Here is a 15,475-nt window from a genome sequence, read left to right on the forward strand (position 1 = left end):
GAGATAAAATCATAATTTTATCAAGTCCTAACTCGAATGCCTCAAGAGCAAGAACAGAAGATTTATGATTTTTTGGAGAAAATCTCAATATTTTTGGATGTGTATTTTGAAAAAAAATTATGTTTATAAAATTGAGTCGACCCTATGAGTCAACTCATGTCAAAAGGAGCTGAACGGTACGTTGATTTTTTGGCTGGCACATCCAATTGAGTCGACCCCATGAGTCGACTCCTATGCATGAGTCGATCCCATGAGTCGACCCTATGCATGAGTCGACCCTATGAGTCGACTTCTGTTGTTGTGTACGTCAAAATTATAAAACAATCATTTTCTGTTCTGTGCCACAGAAGTCGACCCCACGAGTCGACTCATGTGCATGAGTCAACCCTATGAGTCGACCCCTGCGACGAAAAAATTCTGTAACGGCTAGTTTTCAGTTCGTTTTGACGTATTTAATGCTCATTTAATGATCTCCAACGGCTCTAAAACTACTCAGATCATTCTCCACCATCATTTGAAGCTATAAAAGGCACTTAAAGGAGGGAATAAAGAAGGTTCTTCAAGCATTCATTTCGGTTCTAAGCAAAGATCTCTCTTCAAGTTAAAGAAGTTTTCATTTCAAGTTTACTAACCCCTCAAGAGCTCATTCAAGTCTTCAACCACCTTGAGAAAAATCAGAAAAGGTTCCTTCTTATTATGTAAAGTGTATTTAAAATTTTATTTGCTCATTAAAGGAGCTAAATTTATATTTTCGTGTGATTAACTCATATATTCTATTTTGTCTTGATCTTTAGTTTTGAAAGGATTTCAAAACTTAGAAAGGTTGGTCCGAATCTTGAATCGAATTATATTGGATTGGCTTATACCCGAGAAACAAATGTTCTAAGTTGGGATAGCTAGAGTCGGAGGTACCGACATTGTATTCTTGTTGAATACGGTTTAGTGGATTGGAATTCTCAAGTAAGAGCTTGGAGAGTGGATGTAGGTGCAAGGTTGACATCAAACTACTATAAATCTTATTTGTTTGTGTTATGCTTACTTGCTCTCTCTTTCTAAATTTTTTTATCTTCTTGCATTCTTGCATATATTTTTTAGATCTTACTTAAATCACTCTCTACATATATCCTGCTCATTATTATTTAATCTTCATAGTTCTAAATTTACGTTAAAATTTTAAAAACCCAATTCACCCCCCTCTTGGGTTGCATAGCTGGGCAACAAATGGTATCAGAGCTCGGTGCTCTAGCCCTACTTTGATTTAACCATCAAAGAGCTAAAGATCTATGATAACTCAAGTTGGTGCTTCACTAGCCGAGGGACAGTCCACAAACCAACCTCCACTTTTCAATGGGTCAAATTTCACCTATTGAAAAGCTCGGATAAAAATTTTTATTCAGGCATTTGACTATGATATGTGGAGTATCATAGTTAATAGACCACACACACCCATTAAGATAATTGATGGTATAGAATTAACCAAATTCGAAAGAGAATGGGATGAGGTCGACAAGAAAATGGCTCAACTTAATGCTAAAGCCATGAATATTTTATATTGTGCTTTAGATGCTAATGAGTTTAATCATATTTCAACATGCATGTCAGCTAAAAAATATTGGATAGATTAGAAGTAACACATGAAGGCACCAATCAAGTTAAGGAATCAAAAATTAACATGCTTGTGCACAAATATGAACTCTTTAAAATGGAGTATGATGAATCAATAACTGAAATATTTACTCACTTTACGGATATTATTAATGATCTAAAAAATCTTGATAAGTCTTACTCTAACAGCAATCTTGTGAGAAAGATTCTTTGATCTTTACCAAGGACGTGGGAGGCCAAAGTAACCGCAATCTAAGAAGCCAAAGATCTGAACATTTTACCCTTGGAGGAGCTTCTAGGATCGCTAATGACACACGAGCTAAGTATGAAACAATATCAAGAAGAAGATGTCAAGAAGAAGAGGACAATCGCCCTCAAATCTACTGCTTAACTTGATGAGAAATCCGATGATACGAAAAATGAAGAGCAGGATGAAGAAATGGCCCTCATTACTAGAAAGTTTAAAAAATTTTTAAAGAAAAGATGACAAGGAATGAGGAAGAGGCCACCTACTAAAGGAAAATATAGCAAAGAGAAGGATAAGGAGCAACCCCTTATTTGTTATGAATGTAAGAAGCTGGGACACTTTAAGTCTGAATGTCCACAATTTAAGAAAGGTCTCAAGAAGTACAAGAAAAAAGCTACGATGGCTACAAAGAACGAAAGTGATGAGTCAAGCTCTGAAAAAGAAGATTCAAATGAACAAGCCAACTTGTACCTTATGGCATATGAAAATGAGGTAAACACTGAAATTCCTAATGACTTTATTTTTGAAGAACTTCATGAAGTATTTTATGATCTAATTGATGAACTAAAGAAGCTAGGGGTAAAGAACAAAGAATTGAAATCAAAGAATCAATCTTTACTAAAAGAAAATGAGATTATTTCAAATAAAAAATTAATCTTGTCTCAAGAAAATTTGAATTTAAAAAATGAGATTGCCAAGTTAAAATCAATGGTTGAAAAGTTCACTTTAAGTTCAAATAAATCTCAAATGATACTTGACAATCAAAAGGCCATTTATGATAAAGCCGGCCTTGGATATAACCCTTTAAAAAAATAAAAACTTTTGAAAAATATCTTTGTAAACTCATCATGCAATAAGTTTTCAAATATTACTTACTTTAAATATGGTAAAGTAGGACACAAATCTTATACATATTTTTCTAACAAATCTGAAAATTTTAATGTGAAGAAAATATGGGTTCCAAAAGGAACCATTGTGACTAACAAAAAAGGACCCAAAAAAACTTTGGTACCTAAAGTCAAAACTTGATTTTTATATGTAGGTGTATCTTGCATCCCAAGGAATAAATCGAAAATGATATCTTCATAGCGGGTGCTCAAGACATATGACTGGTGATGAATCTCAATTCATCATACTTGTTGCTAAAGATGGAGAGATGGTCACCTTTGGAGATAATGGCAAAAAAAAAATCATCGATATAGGTAATATTGGTATTACTCCCTCCAAGTATATTGAAAATATTTTATTAGTAGATGGTTTGAAATATATTCTATTAAGCATCAGTCAATTTTGTGATAAAGGATACAAAGTTATTTTTGAATCTTCATTATGTATAGTAACTAGTCCTATTGATGAAGGCATTAAATTTGTTGGATATAGACATGGTAATGTCTATATAGTAGATTTAAATGATCTTTTCAAAATAAACATGCAATGCCTAGTAGCCTTGAATGTCAAGATTAATTAGACTAGTTGGCTTTGGCATCGTAGGCTTGAACATATTAGCATGCATTCACTTTCAAAACTTATTAAAAAGAAATTAATTACCGGCTTATCCAAATTGAATTTTGAAGAGGATAGAATTTGTGATGCATGCTAACTGGGTAAACAAACAAGAGTCTCATTCAAATCTAAAAATATTGTTTCAACTTCTAGACCATTAGAACTATTGCACATAGATTTATTTGGACCCACTAGAACTACTAGTCTAGGTGAAAAATGATATGGCTTTGTGATTATTGATGATTTCTCTCATTTTATATGGGTCTTCTTTTTGGCATATAAGGATGAAACTTTTCATATGTTCTCAAAATTTTATCGAAAAATCACTAATGAGAAAGATTTTTCAATTCAAAATATTCGAAGTGATCATGGAACCGAATTTGAAAATTAAGATTTTAAAAAATTTTGTGATGAAAAAGTATTGATCGCAACTTTTCAGCACCTAGGACACCCCAACAAAATGAGATAGTAGAAAAAAAAAATAGAACCTTCGAAGAAATGGTTCGTACTATACTATGTGAAAGCAACCTCCCAAGATATTTTTGGACGGAAGCAATTAATACGGCATGTGACATATTAAACCGTGCTTTAATTAGATCAATTTTAAAGAAAACTCCCTATGAACTTTGGAAAGGAAGAAAATCAAATATTGCATATTTTCATATTTTTGGTTGCCGATATTTTATTTTGAACAATGGTAAAGAAAGACTAGAAAAATTTGATGTAAAATTCGATGAAGCTATTTTTCTTGGTTACTCCTCTTCTAGCAAAGCTTTTAAAATTTTCAACAAAATAACTTTAGTAGTAGAGGAGTCAATACATGTTGTTTTTGATGAAATTAACGATCTTCCTTCAAGAAAGAATGAAGATATTGATGATGCAGATCCTCTTATAGAAGGGATGAAGGAGATCACCCTAAAAGACTCAACAATTCAAAATGAAGAAGAACATAAAAACAAACAAGAGAATGAAGGTGAAAAACAACAAGAACAACCTCAAGACTCAAATGATCTACTTAAAGAATGGAGGTATGATCACAATCACCCCAAAGAATTGATCATTGATGATCCTATACATGGAGTAAGAACTCGTTCCTCTCTTAGAGATGCATACAATCATTTTGTATTTGTTTCTCATTTTGAACCTAAAACCATAGATGAAGCTGAAAAAGATTATAATTAGATAAATGCAATGCAAGAAGAACTTAATCACTTCGAAAGAAATAATGTATGGAATTTAGTATCAAGACCTAAAAATTATCCAATAATTGATACAAAATGGGTATATAGAAATAAACTGGATGAACATGGAAATGCAATTAGGAATAAAGCAAGATTGATTGCAAAGGGTTATAATCAAGAAGAGAGAATTGATTTTGATGAGACCTTTGCACCTGTCGCTAGATTAGAAGCAATTAGACTTTTACTTGCATATGCTTGTTTTATAAATTTTAAGTTATTCTAAATGGATATCAAAAGTGCTTTTCTAAATGGATATATTGCTGAAGAAGTTTATGTAGAACAACCTCTCAGTTTTGAAAATCATACTTTTCTTAATCATGTTTTTAAATTAAACAACGTATTATATGGTTTGAAATAAGCACCTAGGGCTTGGTATGAAAGGCTTAGTAAATTTCTGCTTAATAATAATTTTTCAAAAAAAAATATGGACACAATCCTTTTTATTAAAAGAAATTAAGATGATATCTTAGTTATACAAATATACGTTGATGACATTATTTATGGATCTACTAATGAAACTCTTTGTCAAGATTTTACTAAGCTCATGCAGGGGGAGTTCGAGATGAGCATGATGGGAGAACTTACATTCTTCTTCGGACTCTAAATCAAACAAACAAACAAAGGAATTTCCATCACTCAAAGCAAATATACAAGAGAACTACTCAAAGATTTGGAATGGAGGGTTCCAAAGCAATTGGTACACCCATGAACCCATCATGTAAGCTTGACAAGGATGAAGGAGGTAAAAATATAGACTTAAAATTTTATAAAGGCATGATTGGTTCTCTATTGTATTTAACTGCTAGTAGACCAGATATTATGTTTAGTGTATATTTTTGTGCTCGCTTTCAATCAAATCCAAAAGAATCACACTTGAATGCAGTTAAAAGAATCCTTAGATATTTAAATGGTACACAAACTCTAGGACTATGATATTCTAAGGACTCATCAATTGACTTAATAGGATATTCAGATGTCGATTTTACTGGATGTAGATTAGATAGAAAAAGTACCAGTGGAACTTGCCAATTCTTTGGAGTTAACTTTATCTCTTGATTTAGCAAGAAATAAAATTCAGTGGCACTGTCTATGGTCGAGGTCGAATACATTGCAGCCGGAAGTTGTTGTGCTCAAATCTTATGGATTAAGCAACAACTTGAGGACTTTGACGTCAAACTCAATAAAACTCCCATAAGATATGATAACACTAGTGCTATCAACCTAATTAAAAATCTAATTCAGCACTCTAGATTAAAACATATTGAAATTAGACATCATTTCATAAGAGAACATGTTCAAAACAATAATATAATTCTTAACTATATATGTACTAAGAAATAATTGGCTGATATTTTTATCAAAGACTTAAGTGAAGATAGATTTTATGAATTTAGAAGAGAACTAGGAATCCTTGATCCATCAGCTTAAGTATCTCTCTAATTCTAAATTTTTAATGCCAAAAAATTCATTGAACCAAATTTGTTGAGCTCAATTCTCATCTCTTCTTTTCTCTTAAAAGCTCAAAACTGTACTTCACATGATTAATCTTTAGGTAGACACTTTTCTCTCAAAGTTTCAGATTTTTTCAAATTTTTTCATCATTCTTATGAATTTTTCTGTGCCATGAGTCGACCTCTAGGGTCGACCCTAGGGTAAACTTGTAATTCTGTCAAAACCCTTCGGGCGCTCTCTTTTTATTGAAAAATTTTCTTTGAGCCGACCCAGCCTTTCTTCTTCTTCCTCCCACCGAACCAAAAGCTCTCCCTCTTTTCTCTCTCAAGCCGAAGATTTCTCTCAAATCACTCTTCTCATCGATTTTCACCCTTCAAATCGTCCGTTTAGGAACCAACTTTCTCTCCTCTTTCTTTCTCGTTTGGACGATTCGAGCTTGCCCTAGATTCTATCTCTCTTCTCCAAACCGATGATTTACCTCCCCAAAATCTTTGCTTTTTCTTCTAAAATCCTTTCCTCTCTACCTCTCATTTAGTCTCCTAAGCTCCTTGCAAGTCTCTTTTGTCCAAAAGGCTCCCAAAATGAAGCTACCGCAAAGAAGAAAATCTGTTTACGGGTTGGAAGAGAGTGTGCACAGAAAAAGAATGGCAGTTGAGCCCTCTCCTGCTTCAATCCCAGCTCCAGATCCTGCTTCAGCTTCTACACAGTCCCCAATCAGTCCAAACAAGGTACCTCTCTCTGATCGAAAAGTGAAACTCGAAAAGAATATAGATTTAAAATTTTTTGAAAAAAAGGATTCTCTATTGGATCAAAAATTAAAAATCAAGGATGAGAGTTTTACTGTTTATTAAAGAAAAATACTTATGTTGATTTGGTCAGAAAATTTTACTTAAATTTGAGTTATTGCAATGGAACAGTAAAGTCTACAGTGAAAGGTGTTGATATTATTCTTGATCCATTGCATTTGGGATAAATCCTACACTTGCCTTGTGAAGGCTATACTAATATGGAGCTCCCAATCAAAGAAGAAAGAATTAATGTTATCTTAGGGAGAACTTTTATTGAAAGTTTAAATAGATTAGAAGTCAAGATACTTTCAGTGGAAATGAGGCTTTTGCATCACATGGTGACCAAGCTCTTTGTCCCTAGGAGTGATAGGCATGACCTCTTATCTGGTAGGGATATTTACATCATGTACCATGTGATCACCCAGACCCCCTTGAACCTTCCTGCTTTAATGTTTGAAGCTATGAGGGAGACCCTGAACAGGTCTAAGGCTCACTTGCCTTATGGTATGGCACTCACCCTGATCTTTACGAGGTTCGAAGTAAATTTTGAGGGAAAGACAGTTGTCAGATTACCTCATTCTGACACCATCAACTGCCACACACTGCATCATATTGATTTTTCAAAGACTGATGGCGGTTGGTCAAAGGGTGTTGAGGAGAGAGCAGAGGAGGAGGGACCGTCTTCACCTCCTCGTGATCACAGAGTATCTCCTGATATTTAGTTTGTGTCTGATCATGAGACTGGTTCCTCAGAGTCAGTGAGGAGGCATGCTTCAGTTCCACAGTCAGAGAGCAGGGTACATCCTTCAGAGTTCAGACTTGCAGATGATCAGATTGAGCTGATGTCCCAGTATGTTGCCTCCATTTTATCTCAGCAGCTTACCACCTCAGTTTTGCTCAGAGGTCGATATCTCAGGATGACTCAGACCAGACTTTGATTTCTCGTATCTCTACTATTTTTCAGATGCTCACAGCTCAGTCCGTACGACTTGAGAAGCTTGAGGGATGTATTTTGAGACTGATGGATAGAGTTCTAGATTTGTAGAGGTAAGTATTAGTTTTAGCCCATCTCCAGCCGCATGAGGATATCACAGAGGTCTCCAATCTATCTGCAGAGGCGGCTAGACTTCGAGGAGTTTTAGAAAGTGGATTTGATTTTTTGAGGAGAGAGATCAGGGGGTCCAGTGAGACTGCCTCTACTCAGTTTAGTATTCTGATGCAGTCTGTGTCGAGATCCTTGGATCTTTAGGACACCATCAGACTTTCTCTTCTAGCACAGTCCGTAGCTTCCTAGGCTGCAGGATCCTCTCGCCCCTCTACTCGTACTGGTACTTCTACCCGTGGTCGAGACAGACGTGGTCGAGGTCGTGCCTGTGGATTTGATCCTACATCTCCTCATCATATCTCTGACTCTTCAGATTTTGATCCCTCTAGCCATGATATCTATTAGATCTAGAATAGTTAATCTTTTTTTATTTTTGTCTAGGATCTATCTTATGGCCTTTGTATTTTGTTGGCTGATTGACTCTTGGATAGTTGTTATCCATGACTTTTGTATGATCTATGTATTTTGACTTAATGTATTCAGTCACATTTTGATATATACATTTTTTATGCTTTGAATTTCAATGAATGTCTTTGGATTAATGTTTATGAATGGGATCAATTAAAATATTTTAATTATAAGATATGAAAAATGACTCATATATGTGTGATGAAATATTATGAATAGTAATATCTTCTAAATGAGCAAATTGATATGTCTTTTATAATTGCTATATTGAGGGAGAGTAGAGAAATAAACAATGAAAGAGGAGAGTAAAGAAATAAAATATGGTATCAAAAAGAGAGAGTAGAGAAAATATGTTCTTTATGTTATCCTTTTATTCTCTCTTCAAAATCTCTTAAGATCTTAATTGATGCTGTCAAAAAGGAGGAGTAGAGAATCAAAAATCGAGATCGAGCAATAAGCAATAGAGAAATAGAATCGAGGGCAATAAGCAAAATTATCAAAGCAAATGTGTCAAAGAACCAAAATTGTCAGTAATTTTCAAAGCAAATGATCTAATAAGCAAATTTTAAATTGATCTTCAAACTACTCATGATGCATTTCATTCAAATAACTGGCTATGATGTTTAAGTGATGCATCTTCATAAATTTGAAATTCATGTTCAATGCCTTATATATGTTATACTCTGCTTTTGCTCAAGTATTTTGTCATCATTAAAAAGGGAGAGATTGTTGCTTCTTGAATTGATTTTGATGATTACAAAGCATTTGAGGGGGTTACTAATGATTTTGATTTGGAAAAAGATTTATTATTTTTCAGGGGCAAAATCATAATTTCACCAAGTCCTAACTCGAAAGCCTCAAGAGCAAGAACAGAAGATTTGTGATCTTTTGGAGGCAATCTCAATATTTTTGGATGTGTATTTTGAAAGAAAATTATGTTTATAAAATTGAGTCGATCCCATGAGTCGACTCATATTAAAAGGAGCTGAACGGTACGCTGATTTTTTGGCTGGCATATCCAATTGAGTCAACCCCATGAGTTGATCCCTGTATATGAGTCGATCCTATGAGTCGACCTCTATTGTTGTGTACGTCAAAATTACAGAACAATCATTTTTTGTTCTGTACCACAGAAGTCGACCCCATGAGTCGACTCATGTGCATGAGTCGACCCCTACGACGAAAAAATTCTATAATGGCTAGCTTTTCAGCTCGTTTTGGCATATTTAATGCTCATTTAATAATCTCCAACGACTCTAAAACTACCCAGATCACTCTCCACCATCATTTGAAGCTATAAAAGGCACTTAAATGAGGGAATAAAGAAGGTTCTTCAAGCATTCATTTCAATCCTAAGCAAAGAGCCATCTTCAAGTTAAAAAAGCTTTCATTTCAAGTTCACCAACCCCTCAAGAGCTCATTCAAGTCTTCAACCACTTTAAGAGAAATCAGAAAAGCTTCCTTCTTATTGTGTAAAGTGTATTTAAAGTTTTATTTGCTCATTAAATGAGTTAAATTTATATTTTCGTGTGATTAACTCACATACTCTGTTTTGTCTTGATCTTTAGTTTTGGAAGGATTCCAAAATTTGAAAAGATTGGTCCAAACCTTGAATCGGATTGTATTGGGTTGGTTCGTACCTGAGAAATAAGTATTCTAGCTTGAGATAGCTAAAGTTGGAGGTACCGACGTTGTATTCTTGTTGAATACAGTTTAGTGAATTTGAATTCTCAAGTAAGAGCTTGGAGAGTGGATGTAGGTGCAAGGTTGGCATCAAACCACTATAAATCTTGTTTGTTTGTATTGTGCTTACTTGCTCTCTCTTTCTAAATTTTTTTATCTTCTTGCATTCTTGCATCTATTTTTCAGACCTTGCTTAAATCACTCTCTACATATATCCTGCTCATTGTTATTTAATCCTCATAGTTCTAAATTTACGTTAAAATTTTAAAAATCTAATTCACCCCTCTTCTTGGGTTGCATAGCTGGGCAACAGGGAGAATGTAACACCCGGCCCATTTGGGCCTTGGATCAGGCCTAAAAATCTAGAAGCCCAAAGGCCATACAAAAAAAAAAGAACGGGAAGAAGACTCTCAATAGGAGTCTTCTTCTCTGATGAATCGCAGACGGAAAGGGAGTCTTAGGACCATCAGAGCCCTAGGGCTCTCTATAAACAGGCCTCCCCCTCCCTCAAGATCCTCCACCGATGATATTCGAGCTAGATTCCTCTTCTTTTCTCCATTGAAAGCCGTAGCCTCCTCTTTTTGTATTCATCGAAAATCGGAGGTCGGAGACGCCACCGGAGCTCAGGTAAGGCTCCAATTTTTCTTCCTCATCCTCTTTCCTTTTTTTTCATGGCTTTGTCTACGCTCGCCAGCCGTCGAATTCATCGAAAAATCCATAAAATCATAAGGCCCTATTTTGCTCTACTCGGTCGGGCCACCTTCCTTTCTTTTTCGACCACCGACGCCGTCAGTTGCGGCATCTCACCCTTAGGATAGGATCCTCATCCCTTTATCTCTCTTTCATGAAATATTGGCCATCGGTGATCAGTCAATGGTCAAAAAATAAAAGAAAAAACGACGATCTCTAATTTTTTCAATCTCTTCTTGATTTCTTGCCGGTCGATCCTTGCCGCCGGCCATCCCTTGCCTTACCATCGTCGACTGTCATTGTCGGACATTTGACCAAGCCGCCATTGCTCGTCGAAGCCTGAGCTATCGAACCCCCTTTTCTTATGGTCCTCCCCTGTTCAACCAAGGAAGAGGAAAGAAGGAAGAAAACGAGAAAGGAAGAAGAAGAAGGAAGAAAGAAAAGAAAAAAAAAAGAGAAAAAGAAAAAGAATGAGAGAATTTTCTCTCTCTCCCTTTTTTTCTCTTTTTCCTCTCTCTACCTTTCTCTCTCTAATTTCTCTCTCTAATTTTTCTCTCTAAAATTTTCTCTCTCTTCATGAATTTTCTTTCTCTAGAAGTCTTGTGGACCAATGGAGGGTCCAGATACTTAGACAAATCTCAATTTTGACTAATCCTAGGAGAGGTCCTGGATTTATGTTATTAGGATCGTTTATCGATAATTTCTTCATATATAATTTTATATTTAATCCTCATCATGTAGAGATGTAATTATTGTACAAGAAGATATGGAGTAAAATATCTTGATTTTGGATTCATAGATTGAGGAGCTCATCAAATTCTGTATTTAGATTGATCACAAATAGAGGTAAGAATCCCTGTACATGATCACCATTATATATGCTATTTTATCATTGGTCTTGCATTATTAATTTTGCATCGTCGGATTTGAGATCGATGAATTTGCTATATCTAAGACACCTTTATTTGCTTATATGATTTTGAGCTTGAGTATGTTATGTCAATATATATATATCAATGATTGATGGCATGATTATATGGATTTGACATATCTAAATTGATTACAGTATAAATCAGAATTGATTTGATGAAATCAACACATAATGATTAAATAAAAAAAAGAGAGATATAGTATGGACTAGCCTTGTCATGTGGAACAACCCGCCAAGAGCTTATGCCTGGGACAGCTCGCCAGAAGCTTATATCTGGGACAGCCCTCACTGGATTATAGGTAGATCAGCCGGTCAGGAGCTTATGCATGGGATAGTCTGTCAAAAGCTTATACCTGGGATAGCCTCTCATGGACTTTCGTACATGGGACAGCCGGCCAGGAGCTCATCGTGGGATAGCCTTGAAAGGCTTTTAAGTGAAAATTGATTCGGATGATGACTGAGGTATAGACTTGATTAGTCCAAAGTCAAAAAGAAAAAGATTAAAAATTATGTGATTATGAAAAGAAAAATAAATAATAAGACATAAAATAATTGTTGAACAAAAGTATTTCACCTGTTAACATATGATGATACATCTCTTTTGACAAGACAGATAATTTGTAGATATTTGCAGTGTTCTGAATATTGAATATCAAATTTTATGTTTTATTGCTTATCCTTATTTTTAGATTATATTATTGTATTAGTGTGACATGAAAATTCTTACTAGGCTGTAAAGCTCACATCCTTCATCTTTTTTTTTCTTCTCAAAGTTGTTGGATACTCATGATTGGCTATGATCTGGATTTACGGATGAGTAGATGAATAGATAGAGTGTCATGATATCCGATTAGAGGATTGAAAGAATTTCAATTGTAAATATACAAGTTTTATTAGTTATTACTGAAATTAGATATTATGGATGTGGAGGATGTAATGATTTAATTTTGACTTTACATATTTTTTAGAGCTTGCTCTAAGGAGTGTGCGGCCATCGTGTATCCGACCCAAGTGTTGGGTTCGAGGTGTGACAGGCTGCACGTGGGGGGAAAGGAGAAGAAGGAGATCGGGTCCCCTATTTTGGACGAGTAGAAGAGAAGAAGAAGCTTCTTCTCTCTCTTCTCAAAAAATTAATAAATTAAATAATTAATCAATCAATTTATTTTCTTTAGATGGTTTAGAAAAATTTGAGAAGGAAAAAATGTTGGGGACAAGGGTGAGGATCCCGATAAACCCCAATAGAAGATTCTAAGAAATTAATTTGATTTATTTTGTAATATTAATTTAATATATATAGGCGAACAGTCCATCGGACTGAAGGGCATCGGAGTAGGGTTTTGACATCTAGAGTATAAGGCAGTGAGTATGATTTATCACTGATTGAGGTAAAATTTTTGTACATGATTACTAAATATAGATATATATATTATTTTACCGTTGGATTTGCTTGTATTGATGGATTTATCGGGGTTGAGATATAATCATTCCTTGAATGATTTTTCAATATGATTTACTCATTTATTGATTATGCATATATATTAGTGGTTGATATTGTAATTATATGGATATGACATTTTTTCTCTGATCATATTGAAACTTTAAAATTTATTTGGTGAAAACAACATGAAATTAATATAAAATAAAAAGATGAAGAATATATGATTTGAACTAGCCTCGTCATGGAATAGCCTGTCGGAAGCTTATGCTTAGTACAGCCTTCACGGACTTATACTTAGATCAGTCGGTCAGGAGCTCATATCTGAGACAGTCCGCCAGGAGTTTATGCTTGAGATAGTCCCCACGGACTTTCATACGTCGGACAGCCAGTCAGGAGCTCATGCCTAGGATAGTTTTGATGGACTTATGAGTGAAAATTTGATTGGATGGAGACTGAGGCATAGTCTTGGTTAGTCCAAAGCCAAAAAAGATGAAGATCATCAAACTGAAGTTGTGAAAAGATGAATCAAATGTTAAGATCATATAGATTAATGTTGAATAAGACCACACTTGATGATATATGATGATCTACTATGTATTCAATGCATGTTTATGCCAGTATTTGAGTTATTATTATTATTATTATTATTATTATTATATATATTATATATATATATTATGAGTTTTCTTGATATTGTATTGATATTTATATATTTTTTCACTTCATCTATTATTCTGATATAGATGTACAGTGACTTTTACTAAGCTGAAGAAGCTCATATTTTCTTATTGTTTTTTTTTTTGCAGAACTACAGGATGCTTAGTTCGGATGGGTTGGACGAGAGAAGTCAAGTACTGGAGCTTTTAGTACTTTAACTAGTTTAAATTTTCTATTACCAATGAACATTTGAATGATTGTATTTAAACAAGTTTACTATTTGATTTGGAGGTGTGACTCGATTGACATGTTGGTATTTATCTCGTTATTTAAAATATTTGAGTTTATATTTATTTAGGTATTACATGATCTTTAGGGTACTGTTCTAGGGATTGTGTGGCTATGTCACGTGGCCAACCCGGATGTTGGATTCGACAATCTAATGCCTCATAGCCAACATAGTTTTTTTCTCTCGATCGGTCAATTTCCATCAAATTTCCATCTCTATATTACCTACGTGTCTTCTATTTCCTATCCTAAATTTGTAACCCATTCTTGATAGAGATTTATATTAAGCACCCAAGGTCATCGTCTCATTGATTGGCCTCTTCTATCTGTTTAATCTTTTCTGGAGCAATATAAGACCTGCTTTTATTATAATTATAAATAAATAATTTATTCCATGGGCTCTGTTATCTGAACAAGAAAATATTTGTGGTCATTCCCGTATCTTCCCTGTGCAGCAAAGCACATTCATGGCACGTCCCAGAATGCCATCTCTTTCATGCAGTGGGATAAAGGCATGACTTCTTGTAGATGAACAGCTAAGAGAAAAGATGTCTCAGAATGGTCGAAGTAACTTGCATTATAATAATGGAAATATACACATATGACATGCGCGCTTGCGTGTCCGCTCATTAGTTGTTATAGAACTAAAATTTCTTAATATCTTTACTCATCAAACCTCGACATTCATGACATCATGACATCACAGTCAGTATGAACCACATGTTTAAACTTGTCCATTCATCGTCATCATTATCATCTCATCTAGATCTGCACTTTTCCAAGCCACTATGTATGTGCCAATGATGATGAGTCTCTCAAACAGGGTTGAGAAATGGAGAGGAATAGATGCTTGTATGCTAGGGTTGAGCCTATGTTTTGTTTGCAAGTGATTGGGATTCATAAAAACATTAAAGTTGCAGGGTTCATGCATCTGGTCACGCCAATGGATGCAAGGGTTTGCGGGCAATGGATTCTTTCTGATGCCCCAACAGTCAACCAACTAGCGGTGGGTACTGTTTGTTCTTTGCAGTGCCCCCGCCACCCCCCCCCCCCCACCTCATGACCTTCTTTAGGTTCCCAAACAATTTGCCGGGGTTTGGGACTTGGGCAGGATGGGTCGGCATCTCGGTTTGGGTAGGTGGGAGGTCAGGTGTACGTCCTAGTTCTTATTAGTCCCGTCGGATCTTTTCCATGGACCTTATCTCGGATCCTAAATGGATGCTGCTTAGAAATAGAACTCGGTGATCGGTGTAAAGTACAGGTTCCCACTATTTTTCTTTAGACTCTAAGCCAACTTTTGCAGCTTAACTAGTGGATAATTGTTCGGTTGTCTTGAGATTACTTTTAGTAGGATAAGTTCACATCAGTTGAAAGCCTATCTTTGGATGGCAATTCATCAAGTCCATATCAAATTAGGACATCGATCTGAATAGATTTAT

Source organism: Elaeis guineensis, chromosome 5 (genome assembly GCF_000442705.2).
Source record: "Elaeis guineensis isolate ETL-2024a chromosome 5, EG11, whole genome shotgun sequence".
NCBI lineage: Eukaryota > Viridiplantae > Streptophyta > Magnoliopsida > Arecales > Arecaceae > Elaeis > Elaeis guineensis.